The sequence below is a fragment of the Rhipicephalus microplus genome, chromosome 1 (assembly GCF_043290135.1).
Source record: "Rhipicephalus microplus isolate Deutch F79 chromosome 1, USDA_Rmic, whole genome shotgun sequence".
NCBI classification, from domain to species: domain Eukaryota; kingdom Metazoa; phylum Arthropoda; class Arachnida; order Ixodida; family Ixodidae; genus Rhipicephalus; species Rhipicephalus microplus.
Window position 1 is genome coordinate 213,206,885 of NC_134700.1, and position 25,070 is coordinate 213,231,954.

Genomic DNA, 25,070 nt, shown 5'->3' on the forward strand with positions numbered 1-25,070 from the left:
TGTCGAACAGCCAACGGTCTTGCGGCAAGATAATTTAAATTCGTTGTGGACTCCTTCTCTCTCGCCCACTTGAAGATGTCGTTGCGCGGCGGACTCTTGCTGCTTCGCACATGATATCTAAATCGAAGCGGAAATGCTTTCCCGCAGCTAATATGATGATGTTGCGACTAATTAGAAAAAAATTGTAAATTATCTTTTTAATTAATGGCCAGAGGGCGGTTGAGTGCATAGGAATGTTAGAGTACATTCGAGTGTATGTGCTACCCTTTTTTGTTGTTGTTTAGAAATCTCGTGGTGGTGTCGTCGGATTTTAAGGGCAAAGTCGACACCGACTGCACCACGGAAAATACAACTAGTTTCTTAGCTCTCAATGCACGTTAAGCGCCCTAGGTTGTCAGCGTTAATTATTAATTCTTAGGAAAACAGTTTAGGCACCTAAACACTGTTCTTTCTCCGCCTTTTGACTTTTTCTTGGTGGTGTTCGCGAGTCGAAATTTTTCCCCCCTCAAAGTGATATTCCTAGTAACTTGACAACAAGTTCTCAGTTAACCCAGAGTGGCTTGGGTAATATTGAGAATTCGTGATGCACAGGTGCTAAACCAGCAAAGACACACAAAACAGGTCAATTGATTGATTGATTGGTATGTGGCGTTTAACGTCCCAAAACCACTATATGATTATGAGAGACGCCGTAGTGGAGGGCTCCGGAAATTTAGACCACCGGGGGTTCTTTAACGTGCACCCAAATCTGAGCACACGGGCCTACAACATTTCCGCCTCCATCGGAAATGCAGCCGCCGCAGCCGGGATTTGAACCCGCGCCCTGCGGGTCAATAGCCGAGTACCTTAGCCACTAGACCACCGCGACGGGGCACAAAACAGGTCAAAACATGGGGAGTAATGATTACTTCAACGTAAAATGAAAACAAGTATACAAGTAAAAATATGCATTCAGTTGCAAAAAAAAATGATGGCATAAACCCAGGACGCGTACACGTAAGGCCATAGTTATGAAAATAATTCAGGCAAAAATAGTCCCATAACAACCCGAACCAAACAAAACCAGTTATAAGTGGAAGCCAACTACGGAAGTCTACCAAAATTTACATGCCTACATCAATTACTGCAAATGGAACTGTTTCAAGAAAAGAAGTTGACTGAAGAACAATGATCAGCAGAAAATCATATCGCAGGCACTCCCAAATAAAACCAGGTAAACTATTCAAGTGAATGCGCACACAGTTGAAGTGCATACTGCCTCGCCGCGGTGGTCTAGTGGCTAAGGTACTCAGCTGCTGGCCGGCAGGTCACGGCGTAAATTCCCGGCTGCGGCGGCTGCATTTCCGATGAATCTGAAAATGCTAGGCCCGTGTGCTCAGATTTGGGTGCACGTTAAAGAACCCCAGGTGTTTGGAATTTATGGAGCCGGCCCCTACGGTATTTTTCAGATTCATGTGGTTGTTTTGGGACGTTAAACCCCGCATATATATCAATTGAGTGGATACTGAAAGTTCTAACATATGGAGTCGTAACTCCGAGAATAATAAAATTTCTCTGAAAAAAATTGGCTGACCACACGTACAGTGGGAATCGATGATATGCGAAGCACGAATGAGGAAGGGTGATAGGTCACTTTAAAATCAGCACAACGTTGCCCCGCCGCGGTGGTCTAGTGGCTAAAGTACTCGGCTGCTGACCCGCAGGTCACAGGCTCGAATCTCGGCTGCGGCGGCTGCATTTCCGATGGAGGCGGAAATGTTGTAGGCCTGTCTGCTCAGACTTGCACGTTAAAGAACCCCATGTAATCGAAATTTCCGGAGCCCTCCGCTACGGCGTCTCTCATAATCATATGGTGGTTTTGGGACGTTAAAACCCCACATATCGATTACATATCGAATCAGCACAACGTTAAGAGGCGGAGGTGAATTATGCTGTACATTACTTCCATGTCGTCATTATCACGTTTAGACATTTCATTTACCCTCGTCATCTATTAACGTCACCTGATACTAACTTTGGTACATATGGAGCTAGCAAAACGGCTTCGAGCGTGGCATGAGCGTAGCACGTAGTCAAGTTTTACATGAAATTCATATCATGATTATCATATTTGGAACTGCCATTTACATTTATCGTCAATTAACGTCACGTAATACGACACTAGGTATATGTGGAACTAGCGAAACGACCGCGAGAACGGTATGAGCGTAGCATGTTGTCATGTTTTACATGAAACGAACATTATGATTATCAGGTTTGGACGTGTCATTTACCTTCGTAGTCTATTCACTTCCCGTGATACCAAATTTGGTACATGTGGAGCTAGCGCAACGGCGGCGAGCTCATCATTAGGGATTCAATATACTCCGACGTAACCATGACGCACGCGCAGGCTGGGCGCAGCAACGTCACGCTAGCAATACGCGAGCACTCTATAGCGTGACGCCAGGCGTGACAGGCGCGACTAGCGTCCGTCGGCGCGGCCCGGTGGCCACCGGTGCGAAATACGTTATGCTGCCTTTCGCGCCGACGACGTTACTCAGACAGCACCGCGTCTGCCTGTCTTGGTGACGGATGGACGCCGTGTGAAATCAAACGCGCATGCACCAAAGCAATGCAGCGTGGCGCGCGCCTGCGAGTTTATGGCATGCAGATCCACAATGAAGGTCAGTGGGCAGATACACTGATCTCCACTAGGGGGATATCGGTGCCTGGCATGGCACCGCTGGTGTGACGCGATAAAACGAACGCCAGCGCGCACGCGTGCCTAGCCACGTCGAGATGTATTGGCAGCTTGAGTGTGGCGTGTATTAACGTTCTTACATAGCACGCATCTCATAATTATCATGTTTGCACCAGTCACATACCTTCGTCATCCGTTCACGTGACGTAATACCAAATTTCGGCACATGTGAAGGTAGCGAAACGGCCGAGAGCGCATCATCAGTGTGACAGGTAGTCATTTGTTACATGTTACGCATGTCAAGATCATCATGTTTGGACGTGTCATTTACCCATGTCGTCCGTTCGTGTCACGTAATACCGAATTTGGTACATGTGAAGCTAGCAAAAGGGCCACTAGCGCATCATGAGCGTAGCATGTATTCATGTTGTTGCATGACACGCATCTTATGAATATTATGTTTGCGCCAGTCGCATACCTTCGTCATTCATTGACGTCCCGTAATACCAAATTCGGTATATGCAAAGCTATAGCGAAACGGCCGTGAGAACATCATGAGTGTGGCATGTAGTCATGTTTTTACATGGCACGCATGTCACAATTTTGATGTTCGGGTCTGTCGCTTGTGTTCGTCATGCAGTCATGTCATACCATACTAGTTTTGCAACATATCGTGTGAATGAAACCACCGCAAAAGCAGCAAGGCCATGGCATGTAAATTATGACATTTATGACATACATGTCATGATTTTCATGGTATGACTAGTCAGTTATGTTTGCCATGGAGTCTTGTTATATCATGCCAAGTTTGGTATTGATACCATTATCCAAACGGCAAGGGGAGCTAAATGTCGTAGGCGTATAGATAGATAGATAGATAGATAGATAGATAGATAGATAGATAGATAGATAGATAGATAGATAGATAGATAGATAGATAGATAGATAGATAGATAGATAGATAGATAGATAGATAGATAGATAGATACGCTAATAGTCGCCGAAATTCGCTTAGAAATGCTTGCACCAAGTCGCTCAATGCTGGGTGGGAGCAGAGCTGGTGGGCACAGCTTTTCTTGGCTTGGCTAGGCTTTTACCGTCCTTTACCCTCTCATCACTATCTTCCTTACTCCTTGCTATATTTTATATACTAAACTATAATATGCATGACTTGTAGGGGCACCTGTTTCAGATTCACAAGATGACGGACTTTATTCTGGGCTATGGTGGTGAGTGAACACGTGGCGCTTTAACATGACAATTTTCTATCTGTTCCACACGACCAACATCGAACATAACAGCTCTACTATAAAAGCTAAGGGCCACGTATACTGCGTTAAGACGGAAACCAGCAGGCGTGACATTGAGAGATGAAAGGATTAGATACAGTTGGGGAGCAATCAAGGTTAGGGTATCTTTCAGTTGACAATAAATGAAAACAATAGTTTTGCACCGGCAACGTATATTGCGAAGGACAGGCAACCATTAATCAGTGAGAATAACAGATTGTATACCGAGAGATGGGAAACACAGCTGAGGCTGGCAGCGAGTTACACAGAGTGACAAAAAAATGGTTCGAAATCTGCATGTTACACCGCAATTATGGAAAGATCTTCTGTTTAGAGAGAGTGAACAAAACGTTTATTTGATGTTCTGCGCAACGAAATCGGTGAATAGTATTCTGGAGGCGCTACGTTACAGTGCCTCGAGCGTGTAGCGGAGGCGAACGAGCGCATCGAGGCACGTTAGAAGCAAGCGCCATCTGGCAGTTATCTTCGAAAACGAAGGCGTGGAGCCTGCGGAGAAAGATGCGCGCCAGTCTCGGAGGTGATAAGGTGTGGAACGCAGAGTGACGGGCAGGTGCCACCACCATGAGGTCGCAGCAAAGCATTGGAAACACCTTTCTGAGCATCGCGTTCCACTGTCAGCGCAGCGCGATAAACGCTATATTCTTTAGAGTTACTTCTGCGTGCCTATTCTAGTATAAAGGCAGGCATACAAAACATCGAAGCGTTGTTGTGGCGCCTCAGATATGCGCAATAATTGATTTTTAATTGAAAATTGCACTGTTATGAACGCAAAACCTTGAGCAATATTGGTGGCCGCTGCGGATGGGGTTGGCCGTTTGGTGCCGTTTGAGGTATCGGACAAACAGACAAATGCACAGACAGACAGACAGACAGACAGACAGACAGACAGACAGACAGACAGACAGACAGACAGACAGACAGACAGACAGACAGACAGACAGACAGACAGACAGACAGACAGACAGACAGACAGGCAGGCAGGCAGGCAGGCAGGCAGACAGACCAAAATTTTTCCGTCGAAGGTCCCCAAGAAAGACTATCGTCTTTAAAAACGTGACTGATCGCCCTTTAAATGAATCAGCAATGCACGAAAGTGAAATGTGTCTTTACAGATGTAGTTGAGCGTTTATTGGGCATTATTTCAGAGACAGCAGCAAATTGCAAAGTCACGCTAAGAACAGCAAGCAGATCGAAACTTGCAGCACATACCTCGAGCAGGAAGCACGCACTAAATCAGCATACACAGGACGAGCGCAGACTACCAACGGTCTTTGTTCGACACTTAAAGCGCACTGTTAGAATAGAAAGATATGCGCACGAAACGAGCTCTTAAGTATACACAGGAGAAGCGCTATGAGCTGCCACACTTCTTTCCGCGTCGTATGTCGGCAGCATGCTATTTTTGTAAACATGGCCGCAGCAGTGTGTGTAGTGACCTTCGTTCTCTTCCGAATGACGATTCTCATAAGCACGCACGCAGGAGAGGCCACGCTCAGGGGAGGCAGTGCTTCGTGCAGGCGTTGACCCTCAGAGCGCGTCCAACGCGAGCCTGTCGTGCCATCTCGCCACTGATAAGGAAAACGCTATAAAGTTCTAGCCTCTGTAACGCTGTCCATCCGTGCCCCCGTGCTAAGGTGCCGCACCGCGTTTCCACCCCCGCAGTTGTTGGAACGATGCCAAGTGGGTCCAGTCAACACCCTCTAGACTTTCAAGGCCGAAAGGCTGCCGCAGTGACGTCGGAGGTTGGAGGCCCAGTTACCCAACTGAGCATGCTCAGTAAGACTTTTTTTTTCCACATCTTTTATTCGGCCCAATCAAGCCGCAGCAGCTGCGAGAGCGGGAGCGTTGGTTCTCCTAAAACGCGAACGAAACACCGGCTTTCCGCCGCGTTCGCGGCGTAACTGGGCCTCCCCCCTCTGACGTCACTGCGGCAGCCTTTCGGCCTTGAAATTTAGAGTGTGTTGGTCCAGTCACAGCTGCACGTTGACGTCACTCTCTCTTTCACCCCCGCAGCAGCTGCCAGCTTCTCCCAACACATATAGGTGGTGTTGCTGCTCCTCCACCCACACGCAACACACTTCTGCCTCGCCTCACCCTCTCTACCACCCGCAACGCTCGATTGCACGTCGAGTGGTAACACTCTTTCGGCGCGTTTATCTGTGATGAAAATTACACGGAACCCAACCCGCCTCCCGTGTCTTCGCGAGGGAAAGAAACGCTTACTCAAGTAAAAGCTATAACCTAGTTTGCGCCACACAAACTGTTATTTATTATTATTTTAAGATTACTGTTATATTCACGATGAATGTAATAAAATAATAAATACCATAATAGTTAGTGTTCTACGCTTCAAAACCACGACATGGTTATGAGGGATGCCGAAATGACGAGATGCGGAAATTTCGGCCATCTGTGGTTCTTTGAACGTGCCCCTAAGCCTAAATATACATGCCCCAGGGAGTCTCGACTCCACCGAAAATGCAGCTACCGCGACCGGGATTCGATCCCGCGACCTTCGGGTCAACAGTTCAGGATTACGTAATATCTGGCGTTACGATTAACGACTTAATTCGCTTGCGCATGCGGCCATTATTCGAACTGAAGTGTAAACCCCCCTTTTCGGGACAACATTCTTCCAATGTGGTGCATGGCGACATGCATTCACGTCAAAATAACCAGGCGTGACATGCCTGTGCAAATGTTTTGTATGAAAAAAAGAAGGTCAGGAAGTAACAACTCGAGCGAATTTATTCCAGAGGGACATCATAAATACGATGCGTTCAACTAACGCAGATTGATGAAAATAATTGTAAGTTTAAGGGCTCGTTTACTTTAAGGGCTCGTTTACCTTGTTAGACACGTTATTATGTGAATCTGTGCTTAATAATATTGTTACTAATGCTGATTTTAACGACAGGTTACTTTGGTTTGAGCACGCAGGCAAATTAAAAAAAAAAGTTCAAGTAGCTCGTTGAGGAAACTGGATATATAATAGGAAAAAAGAATGATAAAAAAATAGTAGGGTACGGGGGGTTGGGTGACTCAGAGATTCACGGAAATGCGATAACTTACTCCAGCTGGAAATAAGTATTTAGTTATTGCTTTTCTTCCTATGTCTGAAGTCTGACCTAAAACGAGGGAAAAAAAAGAAAAGAAAAGGAAAAGGAAAGCAGGTGAGGCAAACAGAATACGAGCCTCGTCGTTTCTCGCATTTCGCTACTGTCAACGGGAATCGATACCGTCTACGTGACTCCATGCATTTAGTAGGTGTAAATTAAATGAAAATAAAATAGCGCAACGAAGTGCTCGTGGACGCAGCCGGAGAACAGGTGGCGTGAAAGTAGAAACATTCGGGAATGAAATTCTCGGTGTTTAGGCGTTACGTAAGTGAGGAACTGCTAGCGTAGATAAAGTAGGAGCTACGTGACCGATTATCAGATATCAAGCTCCCAATACTCAGCGAGCGCTCATTTTTTCGCAGCATCAAAGACAGCCTAAAGTTGATCGATATGTGGGGTTTAACGTCCCAAAACCACCATATGATTATGAGAGACGCCGTAGTGGAGGGCTCCGGAAATTTCGACCACCTGGGGTTCTTTAACGTGCACCCAAATCTGAGCAGACGGGCCTACAACATTTCCGCCTCCATCGGAAATGCAGCCGCCGCAGCCGGGATTCGAACCCGCGCCCTGCGGGTCAGCAGCCGAGCACCTTAGCCACTAGACCAACGCGGCGGGGCCAGCCTAAAGTTCCTTTGCGAAGCTCGAATTTCTTTAGCGTACTTGCTAGATGTTCGGTATGTTTTAGCACAACGCTGCACAAAGACGAAGCCATAAGTTTTTTTTAAGAAGAGGAATAAAGAACTAGATATTGATCATCGTTCGATGAGTATTGTAGCTCGAACGCGGGACATTGCTGCAGCTCATGACTTAATCAATGTTGCCCATCGGCTCGCGGTGAAATTCCCACCGGCTGTGCAGACACGGATATCAAAGTTTGTACACAAAATATACAAGGCTATCTACCGAAACATTTTAGGTTCACTGTGAGAGCAACTAACTTTGATTAATGAGAAACCAACAGAATTTAACAGTATATTGATCCATTTTGTCACAGAAAGGGTTTAGGTGCTCAACGACACAATCGAGCAAAAGAATACGTACAGTAAGTTGAGGCTCTGATAAAACCGTTTTTCTCTAATTTTTGGACATCGACAACTAGCTAAATATAGGCCGTCTATTACAAGGCTATCATTTTTTTCGCGGGAGTACACTGAGGATTTAGCCCCGAAAGTGTTCATTGCAATAAAAAGCGAGTTTTTAGACTTTTCATATTCGATATCACTGAGTGGGAACAGCGCAAAAATGGGACGGAGGAAGAATGTTGAAAACAACGCAAGCCCTGACGAGCAACTGTGTGTAAATGTATTACACCGGGAAATACGTAGCTGAAAACGAAAACAAAAAAATATCAATGTCAATATCAATACTAACCAATATTAATATGTTTCTTAGATCTCAAAGAAAGAGCTGGGCTGGTATGGTACTGTGGCTAATGCGAACTGGGCTCATACTACAGAATAAACATTTGGTGGTTAAAGAAACAGCGATTCAATACAGTGAAATCGACACTTTACAGTAATGTGGACACAGAATGTTTTGGTTACTTTTAAATGTGTCGCTTTTGAATTTGGAAGTCACGCGGCACGAATATTGTTGGAACAGGCAACAGCGTGAGACAACGCAGACGAGTTAAGTGCTTCAATTTTACCCGTACATGCACACAAAACTGGACGTCCTGCGAAGGTGTTAGCGCATTTTAACGCGCACAGATTTCCTTCTAGCGTCTCTACTGCAATCTTCTGTTTACGGTGAAAAGGCTTTCCGGAGTAGTCGCAACTTCAGCGCTGTAGAGATGACACGTTCAAACAAACAAACAAACATACAAACAAACAAACAAACAAACAAACAATCAATCAAACAAAAACAAACAAACACACGCGGAACAGCGCCGGATCAACAAGGTGAACAAGCGGAAGAGCGGGAAATGACGTGACCGAGGCCTGCTGCCAAACATCCGCCCCCCACACTCACACCAACGTCTGGACTGGCGCATGCACCTATCGAGACAGACGGCACATAAAGAACTACGACACGCCACGGCTGTCGAGGGTGCCGCAAAAAAACACAGGCTAATTTACGAGCCGGAGGTACTCAAAGGATGCTCCACGACGCGAGTCTGCAGCGCTCGTCATCCCACGCTGGTGTCCTTCACTTGAGTGACGTTGCAGCGTTCGCCAAGAGGCTCTCTCTTTCTCTCCCTTCCCTACCTGCTCCCACCAATGGCGCCTTGGAGAGCCGCCCTGCAAGTACAGGATCCCTTTTCCATCCCTATCTGCTCTATAGCCAATGCCGCTGTGAAGAGCCGTACTCCAAGTGCCCCGTAGGGAATGAACTCGGTATAAGGTAACATCGACAACATGACAGAGGCCTCACGGTCGGGATCCTATGAGGCCGTCTGTATCGCATTTCGGAACGCATCCGCGAGTCCTCTGAGATGAAAGCTGGAGTGGGTACAGCGGAGCTTCGAATAATACATATCGAAGGCGGGTTCGGTTACATTGCGTATGCTAAAAGTAACGCGAAATGTGACTTGTTCATTTTGAATGACAAACCGGCGGAACGCGAATGACAATTGAAAGGAAAGCAAAATAGGACAGTGGTTAACTGAATGGAGTTAGAACTTGTGGAATCTCGCGTAGAGTGTTTCATGAAGGGCTCAGTAATTTAGTAATAATACGGAGCTGCTGTTCAACGTGAATGTAATGTGCAGATCTCTTTACTATGCACTGGAGTATTTCAATGGTCTTATTATGCAATATACAGGGTCGGTATCTCAGGTTTGTCTGCTTTTTGTCGCCGCTGCATACCCAGCCAAGCTTTTAAAGTGAAAGCTATTATCAGCTGAGAGCACGGGTCACTTCAGCGCCATAGTTGTCCACCGCCATCGCCGACACCAGTGTTTGTAACCAGCATCGCAAGAAATAAAAAAAAAAAAACTCAGTAATAGAAAGTCACCTAGTACACAGTGACAATTGAACCTGGATCCGCTGCGTGCCAGCGTAGTATTCTACCACTGAGTCACGCCTGCGCTAAGAACACGTATTTGAACTGTCCTTAGGCAGGCTTGATGTCGGGAAAGAAATCGCGTTAATATGATTCATAAAGCGCTTTCGAACATCAAAGGTACAACCAGGCGTCACAGAATGCAAATTGCGTGACAATTGGGCCTTCCATTGCTCCAACCCATTAGAAAACTCGTTTTACAGCGAAAGCTGTTATGAGATCCGAACACGGGTCACGCGCGGCGCTTGTAGTTGTCCTCTGCCGCCATCGGCGTCCGAAACCAGCATCGAAAGAAATGAGAAAAAAAGGCTCAGTAAATAAAAACTAACGCAAAACGACACAATAAGATTTGAACTTGGGTCCGCTGCATGGCAGCCCAGTATTCTACCACTGAGCCCGCCAGTATTTTTCTTTAATTAAAAAAAAAAGCCACGCCAGTTTTGTTCGTTTGATTTATTGCCTGTTGCCAGACACTATGTGCATGAACAATGTCGTAAAGGTCGCGAAAACAAGTGGCGGCAGTCCTACTGGTTAGACTCTAGCTTTAAACTTTCTTAAGAGCTGCCAGAAGTTCCACTTTCAACACCCCCCCCCCCCCCCCCCCGGAAACAGACTCCTGTGTTTTCGTAAGTTTCACAAACTTCGCCATGCACTCTCGAAAGTACATACAATCTCTCAAGCCGTGCTCCTGAATCACAGTGAAATCCTATCATGCGGGCCTGCGGTAAACAGTGGAGGCCTGTTAACATTATGAAGTCAGAGGCAAACCATCCAATGCCATTTTCAATCGAGAGAAATCTGATACCGTTCGGGTCTAGCAAGAATTTCTTTTTGGTTTCTCTCTGCAATACATTCCAAAAATACACTCCCACCCAGCAATGCAAAAAAACGTGGTCAATAGTTTCTGTCTATTACAAATGAGCCAGTCTGACTCCCAAGTTAGAAAGTCATGTCGCTCTTGTCGATTCTAAACTGGTCTTAGGCAGTCTTGATGACGAGAAAGGAATCGCGTTAATATGAGGAGTAAAGCGTTTTAGAACATAACAGTCACAACCAGGGGTCACAATTTGTGGATTGCGTAACGACTGGGTCGTCCAATGCTTCGACCGCTTAGAAAGGTTGTTCTTCATCACTTACTAACTGTGGTGCATATCCACTTCAGGCATATTTTTTTTTTCATCGTCATCAGCACTGCATACTAAATTGCACGAAATTCCTAACAAGTGTGTAGCGGCCACCACGCTTCTCCAATCAATGGCGAAGGATAGCATAGTTGGCCAATCCCCCCAAAGTGGTTACGCGCTATTTATCGAAAGATAGCAAAGCAACAGCAATGTGACTGTTGTCCTACTGCACAAAAATTATGATTATTTATGGCGTAGTGGGTACCCAGCAAGTGTGCTTGTAGCAGTTACTGATATACTGTTCAGAAAAACGCCACGCTTGCGTGGAAGGCGCAGCACAGTCACATCAAAAGCTAGAAGAGCAGCCTTTCAGAGCCTTTTCAAAACACTCATTTGGTAACTACTGCAAGCACACTTGCTTGATACCCACTAGGGCATTAATAATAAGCATTTGGGTAGTAGGCTGACATTCGATATGCTATTTTTCATCATTCTTCTGAGAAGCCGGGTATCCGCTAAACACTTACAAGGAATTTTGTGCGAATTCTTCATGCAGTTGCTGACGACGATGAGAAATTATGGCTGAAGTGGGTATGTGCCTCAGTTAACAGGGGAACAAGAACAAGATTTTGTAATGGGTTGGAGCATTGGACGGTCCACTCGTTACACTATCCGCGTTGTGCGACGATTGGTTGTTCTTTCGCTGTTTTAAAACTCGTTATAAGTCATATAACGTGATTGCCTTCCCGACATCAAGCCTGCTTAAGGCAAGTTTGCCAACAAGTCAGAAGCGCCGGCGTAGCTCAGTGGTAGAATGCTGGGCTGGCACCCAGCAGACCCGTTCGTGCTCCATTGCGTCTTTAATGCTACAGTTTTTTCTTTCTAATTTCGCGTGAAGTGGTTACGGACACCGGCGGCGGCGGACAACTGCGCATGACCTGAGTTGTGATCCCATAACAGCTTTCGCAGTAAAAAAGTTCCGAAAGGCCGCTCTTATAGATTTCGCTGTGACTGTGGTGCGCGTTCAACGCAGGCCTGGCGCTGTTTTGGTCCCCTATTAACTCTGGCGCATACTCACTTCAGGTATAATTCTTAATCGTCGTGAGCCACTGCATAAAAATTGCACACAACGTCAAGCGAGTTTGTAGCGGATATTTCGCTTCTTCGAAAAATGACGCCAAAATTATAGAGAATTGTTGCCTACTACAAAAAATATGATTATTTATTGCATACAGGGTACCCAGCAAGTGTGCTTGTAGCAGTTATCCTTATACTGTTAAAAAAAGACTCTTATTTAAAAGTAGCAGAAAATTGCCGAAACAAAGGTGGCAGACCTTTCTGTTTGCGAGTTTCGTTGCCTATATAAAATGAAAAAAAAATCACAGCATATTCACAGAGTGAATGATGATGAGTGGGGCGAAGCGTCAGTCAGTCCGACCGTGCTTCTGTCCGTCCGCGCGTTCGTCCGCACGTCTATCTCTCCGTCCGTCCACGCATCTGTACGTCCATGCGTCCATCCATCTGTCTGTCTTTCCGTACATCTGTCCGTCCATCTAGTGAGCACTCCAAGTACCACCTTATCGCATATTTTTATCATTAAATTCATCATATACAAGTACCGCCATCCAGCGGAAATTCTGAAGACTAAATAAGAGGTCGCTACTACTACATGATACAAACATGGGACGCACAGCCCCTGCGTAAGGAGCTTCGCCCCTAAAAAGAGATGGGGTGTGTGACACCCCATTGTGGCCGTCGAATATACTGCGTTCCGAGGCGACCTATGAACAATGTCCCCATGATGAATATGTGGGGTTTAACGTCAAAATCCACCATATGATTATGAGAGACGCCGTAACTGAGGGCTCCGGAAATTTCGACCAACTGGGGTTCTTTAACGTGCACCCAAATCAACAATGTCTTCACACATTACGAAACAGGATGTAACTGTTAGATCTCTTTTTTTTTCGAATCTTCTCGATCGCACGCGAGCTCGGCGCCGATCTACTTCGTTTTGCTCGCGCGAAGGTGCGAGACACGCACCGAGCGTCGTCTGCTATCGCTCGTCACATGCCCGGGTTTCGAAAGTAGTCATCCTGACTTTTCCCATATCATAGCACTAAAACAAGAGAGAAGCATACATAACTAAACTAACCTAAGCAATTCTATCTTTACAATTTAGAGAAGTCAAGCAAACATTATCTTTACACTTTCATGCACCCCAAACCACATACAAACACCAACAACTATGGACACTTCACAGTACACATGTACACTTATAGTCCGAACAATTAGGTTGCTCCATGTGAGCGATGAGGTTCAGGTAGGGTCTTAACTTTTCTACATCCGCAACGTCAGTTCCCATGTCTGCGAGTTCAATCTCGTAATTCACAACAGACAGTTTTCTCACTATCTTGTGAGGGCCAGTGTAGGATGTGGTCGATTTCACACCAGATGGTGGAGCCTTGAGGAGCACCAGCTGCCATTTTTCAAACACAACCTCCTTGTGGTGCTTGTCGAAGTGCTGTCTCTGTTTCTTTCTTTTTAGCCAGTTGGATGTGCGTGGCCGTGAGCTCTCTGGCTTTTTGTAGTCGTTCACGCACTACTGTGAAATAGTTTGATTCTTCTTTGCGCTCGTCAAGTTATCGGCGGCTCTTATACAACATCTAATGATAGCACTATCATAGACCAGGAAGAAGGGAGTTTGGCGAACCGCGCCTTGGTACCCGGTATTGTAACAGAATGCAACATAAGGGAGGACATCAGCCCACTTTTATACCCCGGCGGTAGTCATGGCAATCATCTGTTTAATTGTCTTATTGGCTCTTTCGCACAAGCCGTTCGCTGCAGAAAGATATGCGGTAGTGGCAGCATGTCTGATGCCCCGATGCTTGAAGTTTGCTTCATTAGAGTGCACCATTGTTTTAGTACCGCCGTCTGTGGTAATCGTGGATGGGCCTTCGTGCTTCAAGATGATCCGTCGTTCGACAAACTTCTGGACGGTGGCAGTCTATATGTTTCGGAGTGGTTTTACCTCCACAATTTCTGCTAGAATCAAGGGCTACAATGATGTCCTTGTGACCTCTTGAAGCCTTGAATGGCCCTATTACGTCCATCCCAACTGTTTGAAATGGGCTGGGGACATTTATTGTCTGTAATAGACCAAAAAGAACTGAAGTCTACACCTTTATCCTCTGGCAAAGGTTGCAGTAACGCACGTATCGCTTTACATCTGAATAGAGCTTCAGCCAGTAATACTTAGACCTTAAGACGTCGAATGTTCACCTCATGCCCATGCAGATTCCGTATCACCCGCCATGCATTTCACAGAGTGCCTCAGCTTGTCGTTTTGTAGGAAAGCTGAGAAGAAATCGACTGCTGACTGGCCTTAGTCTCTTTTATTAAACACGCCGCTATGCATGATAAACTTATTTTGCACCCGTTTCTGTTGCTTCATTGTGCCCAGCGCACCCCTAAGTATATCCAGGACTTAAGCTCAATATGAATAAGTGTCCTGACACTGTTCCACCCTCATGTTGCCGCATAACCACAGTGTTGGAGCTGATACTGCAAGAATTGGTTGTGCATCAACAACGAAAAGGTTCCTAGAATGGCAATCTGGTGCACTGTGCAGGATTCCTGATTAATAGATAGCATCTAAGTCAAATTCCTGCAAAATGAGTTCCCAACGAAGAAGGCGTTGGTTTCCTTCCTTGTGCGCAAGACCCAGCACAGTGCATGGTGGTCACTGACAACTTGAAATTTTCTGCCTATCAGATATGTCCGCCGCTCTTCTCATGATCATTTCACTGCAAGAGCTCCCAGTTCCACCGAATAACAAATAAACTCTGCACCTTTGAGGGATCTATTCAAGTATAGCACTGAACAATAGCGTCACTCTTCATACTCTTGCAGCAATGGACCTCCAAAGCCAAGCCGAGATGCCTCTGTGTGTACTTGGACACCAAATTTGGGCTTTTCGGGGAATAGCTTAAGGACAGGTGGCTGAGTCAACACGTACTTTAATGTCTCAAATGCAACTTGCTGGTCTTCTTCCCACGAAAAAGTAGCGTTTTTCTTTAGGAGTGATCAGAGAGCCTGCTATAACGCTCTAATTCGGGATAAGCTTCCTGAAGTACGATGTGAACCCAATGAACGACAGTAGTTTCTGCGCATTTCGAGGAGGCTGGAACGTCTGAACAGCTGCCAGTTTTGATGGGTCAGGAGATACACTATCTTTTGTGACAACGTAGCCAATATAATTGACAGCAGTACAAAATAAGAAAAACTTCTGTGGCTTTTTCTTTTACAAACCTTGTAAATATGTTCTGAAGGTACGAAGCGTGTTCTTCAATTGTCTGGCTGAAGAGTACACAGCCACCTAGATATACAAGGGTATTTCCGTACTTTATATCACCAATGATAGCAACTGACATGTGAATAATGGAGCACTTTTAAGGCCAAATGGCATCTGGAGGAATTCGTAAAGACCCCATGGCGTAACGAAGGTAGTCTTCTGTACGTCATCTGGATGTATCGTGATCTGATAAAATCCAGACACCAAGTAAATAATAAAGAAGCACTTGCTTCCGGTGAGTGCCGGCAGTGCATCTTCAATTCTTGGAAAAAGGTACACGATGTCCTCCGTGATCGCGTTGCGACGTCGATAATCAACGCACATGCGTGATGTCCTGTCTTTCTTTGCTACAAGGAGCAGGGGTGACGCCCAAGGACTCCTAGAAGGCTGCACTATAGTAGAATCAATTTGGTTTCTGATCATACTCTTGACGAGATCACGCTGTGCTAGGGACCATCTGCGAGGACGTTGTGATATTGGCTTTGAGTTTTCAGTTGGAATGCAATGTCTTTCAACTGTGCAGGAGCCTGTATCTTTATTTGACTGTGCAAATCAAGCAGAATTTTGTACCTACAAATCCTTCACGACCTGCAGATCACTGGAAGATGACATTGTTCCAATGTTAAAGGTGACCTCTCCTATTGCGAATGAATGGTGCTGCGGATCGACGATCGTGTGAGCTGGTGGCGCGTGAAGGGCCTCATGAGAAGGTAGGTGTAAAACTTCGAGGATCTATTGGCAGTCGTCTCCAGAAAGTTCAACATCCTCAATTCCGCTTGCTTCTTCAGTCAGGCGAATTGTCATCTGACATGCAAGAACGACGGCTTGAGAAGAAAAGTTTGTGATCAAAACCTTCGTTGTTTCTTTCAAAGCATCTGTTACCATGGGCTCCAATATATCAATAGTGGTCGTACAAGAGCTAGCTTTGTTCCTGGGATCACCACTAAATGATTTTATTTTTTCTACATGCGTTTCTAGGCCACAGGAACTAACTTAGGCGACTAAGCTGGCAGTGGTTGCTTCCAAACCAGGTAGACCTTGCGTAGCCTTTGGGGAACAGATACAGCAATGTTCTCCAATTCTAAGTCAATGACAGGTCTTGAAGACCACAAGAAGTCATCGCCTAGCAGTATTCATTTGTGAAGTAACTGGGAAACAACGACAAAGTCATGCTGCAGTGTTTCGTCGTCCACTGTCACCACAGCGCTGACTTGACGTGAATTTTGCCACAGATGACCACTTGGTCCTACCAAACGTAGGAATGAAGGCCTTATGCTCAGTTGGAGTTTTTCAACAATTGGTGCCGTAATAAAGTTTTGGCAGCTCCAGAGTCCAAGATGCCTTTATTTGTTTGTCCATTGTGGATGTCAGAAACAGAAAAAGTACGCGCTTCGGAGGCACACGACACCTGCTCACGACACCTGCTCAGCTGTTCGTTTCTCCGCTGTTGTGGGCTGTAAGATTCAAAATCTTCTTGCTCACAATATCTTCCTGCCCGAAACATTTAACGCGACAACGTCAAAGATCCTAGACGTTGTCGCACTTAATATTTCGGGGACCGTTCTGCGTTCACATAGCATTACTTGGCTTCTAAGTACTTGGCCTGCTTAGCAACGTGTCCACGTGTTGCGCTCGAGCGTGTCTGAAACGATTACATTAAAATACGGGGACTGCATAAGCCGAGTGTCAAGTGCTGTGAAATCGTTTTGTTCGGAGGTAGGTGTCGTGTTCGTACTGTTACTGCAACAGGCTGTATAGGCGAAAAGGTAAGGATGGGAAAGGAAAGTTATTCAATGGGCGCGCAACAAACGCACGAATAAACGAGTGTAGAAGTTAGTACTGAAGGCAACTGACTGTGTTGCCACAAACTCAAGAGTCGTCGCTTGTAGACCCGTCGCGTCAGTATGCAACGTACGAAGAAAAAAGTTTCTGGGCGTCGGTGGATGCGTATAAGGCGCATCTGTGGCTGCTTTCTTGTGACGCGAGGGCGTTGCACGCGTCATTGACGGGCCCGTCTAATGTCGTCAACGACCGGCTTCCCGGCGCACGCCAGAGTCTATGACCAGCCTGGGTCCTGCGATCTCCGCCCCAGTGCTTTCCCTTCACGTCTACGCGTGAAATCGATAAGACGCCGTGCGACCGCAGCTCAGTACGACTAACTCATCGTGGTCCGGTTCAATCTGCCTAATTCACTTGGCCAGCCTCGGTCGCTCTTTCTACGGTGTTTTTATACATGTATTTGGCCGCGCTTACCCACCGCCTGAACGCCCGATACACTATTAAGAATGACGTACTCGTAATATCTCGCATTTCTAAGTATATCGCATGCCCTCAACGCCATTTGTAATTTCTAAGGATTATTATAAAGGCGAGTGTTTTGGTGCAGAATTGACTGTAAGACGCTTGTCTTATAGCAAGCTCGACGCTCACAAATGCTGAAGGCAGCTTATTGCTATCACGTTTGAAAAATGTAGTTGTAAACAATGGGGTTTGAGACGTAAACAGACGCTTTGAAAGCTTTTTTTAATAAACCATTGACGTATAGCCACCGTAACATCACTCTTTTATAACTTAGATAGGCATATTCACTTCTTAAACTGACAGGCTGCTCACAAAAGTGGATTAAAAGATGTAATGAATTGAGTACGTAACTATACTGTGGCCGTTCTGGCACTTTAGCTCGGAAGAATTTATAATGTCTTCTTGGCGAAATAGCTTAACCGAAAGCATCGTGTTTACTTTGACTCACTGTTTACACGGGCGAGCTGTTGTCATTCTATAAACACAATCGTTTCTCTTCCTTTAATTTTAGGAGTTCTGGATATGACCGCTTGAACTTGTGTACTTTTCTCCTAGCCTTTTTTCCTTATCTCTCTCGCTCACTCCACTTAATACAAAAATAAGCACATGAAAGGGAACGAATGAACAATCGAATAATTTATTTCAGAGCGATGAAATTCTTTTTTCTTCTTTCTCATTTGGTTACTTGTGCCACGCATTTCGTAGCAATCGAAGTGTGCCATGTTGTGCGATTCTGAAGTTACGCTTTCTCCATACGCGCATTCATGCTGGGAGACTACTGGCGTAAATGCCCCTTCTGGCACACAACCTCTGTCTGGCACACACATAAGCAAGTCCCTGCAAGTTAGCACATCCAATATGCGACCACATCTGTCTTGAACTTCGCACTTGGCAGCGCGCGCAACGGCATGCGTCATACAAATAATAACGGATGCGTAGACAGCCTCTCCATTGCTCAGTTCCTGCTAGCGTGTGGGGCCCAAGTGTGCATTTTGTGAAGTTGTACACGCGCCGAGATTGAGATCACTGAACGTGCGTTTTTGAAAAGAAAACGCATTTAATTTGTGCTATATCTGACGCAAAGAAACGACAATGAGTCAGCCATGTGGTGGCACCTTTAGCACCTTGCGGTGGAGGTAGTAGTCATATTCCTAAAGCTATAGCATGGTTTTAGCTGCTGGTCCCAGTCATGGCGAGAGCGTTCTTTTACGAGTACCTCTAGGTAGAATCTTGTGAGTTTTTTTAGCAAGCTTTAAGGCAGCATTAGCTGTAGAAATATTAGCTCAGAGCCTTACTTCGCAAAGTGCGAATGATATCAGAAATTCACTGCTTTTCTGGTTTAGAAAACCATTAGCACCACGATCGTGTGCGCGCGCGCGCGCGTGCGTGTGTGTGTGTGTGTGTGTTTGTGTCTGTATGTGTTTGTGTGATTTAGATCTCGTTTTGATCGGATTGCATGGAGGAGTGGCGGCAGATACCCAATTACGAGACGTCCGAAGGGCAAGTGATAGAAAACTAAAGATTATTGTCTGTCTATATAGACCTTTTTAAAGAAAAGGAGGATCCCCTCCTTTCTGAACTGTTGCACGGGAACACAAAAGCCGACGTCACAGCCTCAGCAGTGCATTTTTCGGGGAGTCACGCTTGTTAACAACAGCTCTGACAGAACTATAGAGTAATGAAATTTCAGCAGTGGTACGTTTTCACTAGTGGTCTATCTCCCCTCGGTTACGACGTGTTCTCGTAACCGAAAAATGGTGCACACAAATTCATCATTGCAAAAAAAAAATGGCAGCAGCAAAGAAGTGAGAGATTGAGACGTACTAAGAATCAGTGTGGAGAGTACCGAGATTTTATTACAGTGACTAGCTGAAAGTCGAAGGTCCGGAATAGGGATTAGGGGGATTAGTTTGGCCGCTATGAGAGACAGCGAACAAAAGGGATTTCGGAGAAGTAGGAAGTGAGCGGAGCCTTTAATCGGAATAGCTCTCTGGGTCAGCGGTCTGCGCTCAATAGAAAGAGAAAAAAAGTAACATTGATGAGCTGAGGACGAAAGCTTCGCACCACAAGCACTGCCGTGCACGTTCGTAAACAGCGAGCACCCTCTTTTTTTCTTCACTAACTGCGAATAAAACAAAGTAAGGTAGGACTCGACGTGTGTACAACTTCACAACCTCCACTCTTGGGCCCCACGCGCTAGCATGAACTGAGCAGTGGAGAGGCTGTCTACGCATCCGTTATTGTTTGCATGACGGGTGCCGTTGCGCGCGCCACCAAGTGCGAACATTGCACGATGTACAGCTCACACGTGGCATTACTGAAGAATCGTTTGGTCAAGCTTAGTTTCCGGTATAACCACCAGGATGATGTGACACACAAAGTTATTTGTCGCAGCCATCCCGCTTTGTTGCTACAAAGGCTGTGCCTGAACGGTGCCGACGTTCGTACTAGATATAAATATTGCTAGACCTGGAGGTCTGCGTTACGGAATACTAGGTGATGTGCTTCTCGACGTGTTCATCGTATGAAATTGCGTACTGAATAAATAATCAAGACATTGATAGTCATCGACAGTGCGTTCAAATGACGGAAAAGCACTGTCACAATAAAGTGTGTTTTGTGACGCAATAAGAAAAAGAAGACGTATGATAAATAAATAAATAAATAAATAAGTTAGTAAAGCACGCAGTACGTGTAAAGAAGACACGGCAAACATATGCGCCTTCTCTTTAGACTCCACATTTGTTCGAGGTAAGGCATCAGGTCGTGCGAGTAAACGATAGAAATATATCCAGTAATAAAGGTAGAACCAGTTGCTCCCACCAGTAATCGTCATCTGGCCTGCTTGCGTATTCTTTTTTGAAAGATTGGCACTCGCCAGTTTCCTACCAGGAGTGCTATGTCTCGGTGATAACACACAGTCTGTGTCTGACAAGAAAATCACAGTCGTGGTGATAATGCAAGTAAACGCGTGCCACAGATTAGCGGAATGATGGGCCAGTTGGTGCAATATAATGTGGAAATATATAGCGCACAAGATAGAAGGTAAGAAGCACTTGACAGGCGTCTTCAGCATCTTCCCTGTCAAGTGCTTCCTTCCTTCTACCTTGTGCGCCCATATATTTCAACATTAGGCATGCCACAGAACTCACGAATATGGTTGGTGAAAAAATGTTATTTTTTACTCGTCTTTTTTTGAGAGTGGAGTACCGGTTATAAGTTAACGTTTTTTTTTCTACCTGCCTGGAACAAAGACACCTCTCCTGCTACGTGCAAACGACTTCCCTGAACAATTTACCCCAGCACCTTTGTAATTTCACTAGGGAGTTGTATCTTTAATATCAGAAGCCTTCGTTGCGTAAAAACTCTGATGTTGTGATTTACACCATTTGACTGTATAGCCATACGACTTTTTTTTTCTCATGGTCTCCGCCAGAAAAAAAGGCGTAATAGAAAAAAAATAGCTCCTGACGGCAGCACCTAAAAAACTACATATTTCAATTTCATTTTTTTTTTGTCTCCTGGTAGTGTGTGTGCCGGAAACAATCTGGCATAAATCAAATCCTCTGCAGAACCGCTTCCTGCATAAACAATTTTATTTGTTGGTCGCTTTCTACCAAGACGAATGGTGACAGTTGGCTGGCTCAGCTATCCACGCCTCTACGCCGACACCACCCTGGCGGCCTTCCAGGCAATTGGTTTCGTCTCGTGTTGGTCATTCCGGACCACATATTTCAAGACAGGTGACACAGCCTTGCGGTATAAACTTACTGAGCATGCATAATATTTGCCTCAGGAGCAACTTTTATTTTTCGCTTGCATTGTCTGCTTTAGACGGCGCCTCACGTCGCCTAAAAGTGAAAACCTTCCTTCATTTATAAACACAGGCTACATAGAACACACAGAAATAAATGCACGTGGTGCAGAGCCACCGACGTTGGAGCACATGCCACATCAGTGCACAGTATACGCTCACGTGGCTGCTATTTCGCCTCTGCTGAACGGCACTCCCCGATCTATAGTCGTCCGAGGTCCGGGTTGTGGAACTGGAGAGGACCAGCCAACTGGTGATTCCAGACTAGGCCTCGTGAGGTGCTATAGTCAGAGGGGCCCTGGAAGAGGGGCACCACCCGCCGTAACCTACGCAACTAAATATATCAATGAACCTTTTCTCTCTGTCTCAAGCGCAATGATTTCCGGTATACAAGTTACTGAGCCTCAAAAGGCAAGGCTTGGTTTCTTAGCATGTCGCAGGTCGGGTTGGTGACATATTTTTCCCCATGAAAGTATACATGATTTTACGCAAGACTGATGGGCACCACCAAACTGAGCCGTGAAGTGACCATATTACTATATTTGTACATCGCGAACTCAATAAGAACATGCAACGTCGGATGTACTGACACAAATGTTTCACGCGTACGCGCCTACGTTAACACTGTTCGTTTACATGCTAGAGATAAAAAATGACAAGGCTACAGCCCGTTACGGTGGTACTATAATCAACTAGTAGAATGGGCTACAACAAACGGGCCATTGTAGGCAGTCAGTGTAATATAATTTACTGCATTTAAAACGACCATAAAAGCGCAAGCGCCCATGATGTCCTTTACTGTCCAGTGAAGCGTGCGTCTGTTTCAGTCAACATAGCTGCAGCACAGCACCTATTCTATCATGTATTTTACATGTTTTTTAAAGGTTTAGAGCTGGATAAACTTCATGAAAAAAAGTATTAGCATCCCCTTTTATTCGCAGTAGCAATTACATGAACGCTGTCCGCGGATTTTCACCGTGAGGAACAGCAGTTTCTTATCCAGATCTCCATTCTTAAGCTTTGTTTGCCGAACCAGTAAGAACAATAGCTAGAACTGAACTGGTTCACTAGTCGAAAATGAAGGAGGGGATGGGGCTATATTTCAGCGTCCCTGGCTTAGAGAGTTAAACATCTCCATATTAATATTACCTCAATTTCTAATCACCGCCGTAAAAGCAATCTTGATTTGAAATGCTGGTATAAAGGTCGGCTTCAATACGCTTCTAACTTCCTCTTGAATGCCATAAATTGTTTCATTGAAACAAAAAAATAATGCGTGGTGGTCTGGTACGAATAACAAAAATGAAACAAATATGTTCGCCTCCAATAACTGAGAAATATTTAAAGAATTCACCGTGATCGTTGATTTCAGTGCTCGGTGAACTTTTAATTAGACACCTCAATTCGTGACTCACTGAATTCATGTCCTGTTATTTAATCACATGCTGCTTCGCCTATTTTTTGGTGCGTCGTGCTGCTGACTTTAAAATCGCTTTAAAAGAAGCAAGGGAAAAAAGAAAGTGTTTTGACTCGCACACATAATTCCCAAGAGCAAAACGTTGCTTTGCCGTCATATAACCATGCTCCAGTATTGACGGCCTACAAGTTAAATACTTTTTGTAATTTATTTGTAAGTCATGAGAATTTGTTGAAGAAGCTATATAAAAACGTCGCATAAAAATACTGAGCGAGCTTCAAATTGCGATGGATGACTGAGTAATGTACAGAATAAAAAAAGCAAAAATAACCTCTCAGAATTCCCGTTATGCATCCGCCTTTGAGTACTGAAAGGTGAAAGTCTTGTGGTGTCACTATTTTCTGGCCACTATATATCGACGCGCACCGTTAAATAATCAACTTTCACAAATACATCTGAGTACGTCTCACCTATTAACGCAGTAATTGCTTAACTTCTTTTGATTGTTATCGTGTATACGGTAAGTAGTTCTTTCGATTGCTTTTGTTTGACTATCGCTTCCCTACACGTCTGTAAGCTAAGTCAAGCGAACGCCGTGATGTTTGTACGCGGAACCTTTGCAAAACGTTTGCTGTGTTGGAAATTACCTTTTTTATTGTCTCATATATCGCCTCAATTTGACATATTTACAAAAATCACGTGCTAAATATTTGATTAAACCACCGCCCTAGCACTCCGTTCAAACAATTAACCAGTGAAGTTGAAACGGGCGGCCGCAGGCGGTTACGGGCGTCACAGCCGAATCCAAAGTGCCGCTTGATAAACTCCCGCCGAAAACGGGGGTCGGGCTCGGCGAACGCGTTCCCACCACGTTGATACTACCTTGCACGCAACGTTGCTTCCTCCGCTCGCCGTTGTTGCTTGCATTCGGTTCAGAAGGCTTGTTTCTCGTGACGGCGGGTTTTTCGTTTCGCTTTGCTATGTAAAGTTTTCACTTTAAAAATAGAAAAAAGCACAAGATGAAGTGAGCGGGCAGGTTATATGACGTGGCTGTCGCTTTTCAAATGTTTTTAGGGGCTAAGCTCCTTATGGCGTGGCTCGTGCGTCCCTCGTAGTACGTAACCACCCGTGGCACATACCCGAAATAGCGGTCCTTACGATTTTGACCTCCAAGGTGGTTCCGGTGAGAGATTTCTTCTGTGCGTTGTTTAACAATAAAAGATAGTGCTCAATGCACATGTTAATGGCTGATAAGGGGGAATGAGAGACAGGAGCATTCGGCCTTTAGGTAACGCGCACGCTGCGTTCCCCATTAGCAGCTATTGGCATGTACATTGAGCACGATCTGACAAGAAATGGTTGCTACGTTATACTCGCTGGGTGTAACCTCCTTGGTTTAAGAAAGGTTTAGCGAGCGTTGGACCACATAGACATGAATACAGTGAACTAGTATATACCATGAACTCGAGGTGGTTAAAGGTGGGAAGTAAACCCGAAGCGCAAGCCGTAAGAAAGTGTGCATGTGCCACCTCCTGTTTAGTCCTTGAAATGTCCGCTGGACGGCGGTGTTTCTATATGGAGAATATATGATAAAAAGATGCGAGATGGTGGTACTTGGAGTGCTGAATATATGGACGAACGGACACACAGACAGATGCATGGATGGACGCATGAACGGACGCAGGCGCGGATGCAAGGATGAACGCAGGGACAGACGCACGAGCAGACGCACGCACGGACGGGTGGATGGACGCATGGACGGTTACACAGACGTACGCAGGAACGGATGGAAGCAAGAACGAATGGACGGATGAATGCTTCGCTCCAGTCCCCATCATTCACTCCGTGGATATGCTGCCATTTGTTTTGCGACATGAAAACTATATTTTCTCTTTTAGTCATGCGAACGTCGTAGAGCTAGCACTCATGATTGTAATGG

General features: G+C 45.4%; 1 protein-coding gene and 1 long non-coding RNA gene across 3 annotated transcripts in view; one reads left to right on the top strand and one right to left on the bottom strand.

Moving 5' to 3' along the window:
• The window catches only part of LOC142806517 (uncharacterized), a 484,058-nt gene that overhangs the window by 334,998 nt on the left and 123,990 nt on the right, over nucleotides 1-25,070 (top strand). The window lies entirely within an intron of this gene.
• Nucleotides 1-25,070, bottom strand: part of LOC142806464 (calcitonin gene-related peptide type 1 receptor-like) — a 338,910-nt gene that overhangs the window by 229,070 nt on the left and 84,770 nt on the right. The window lies entirely within an intron of this gene.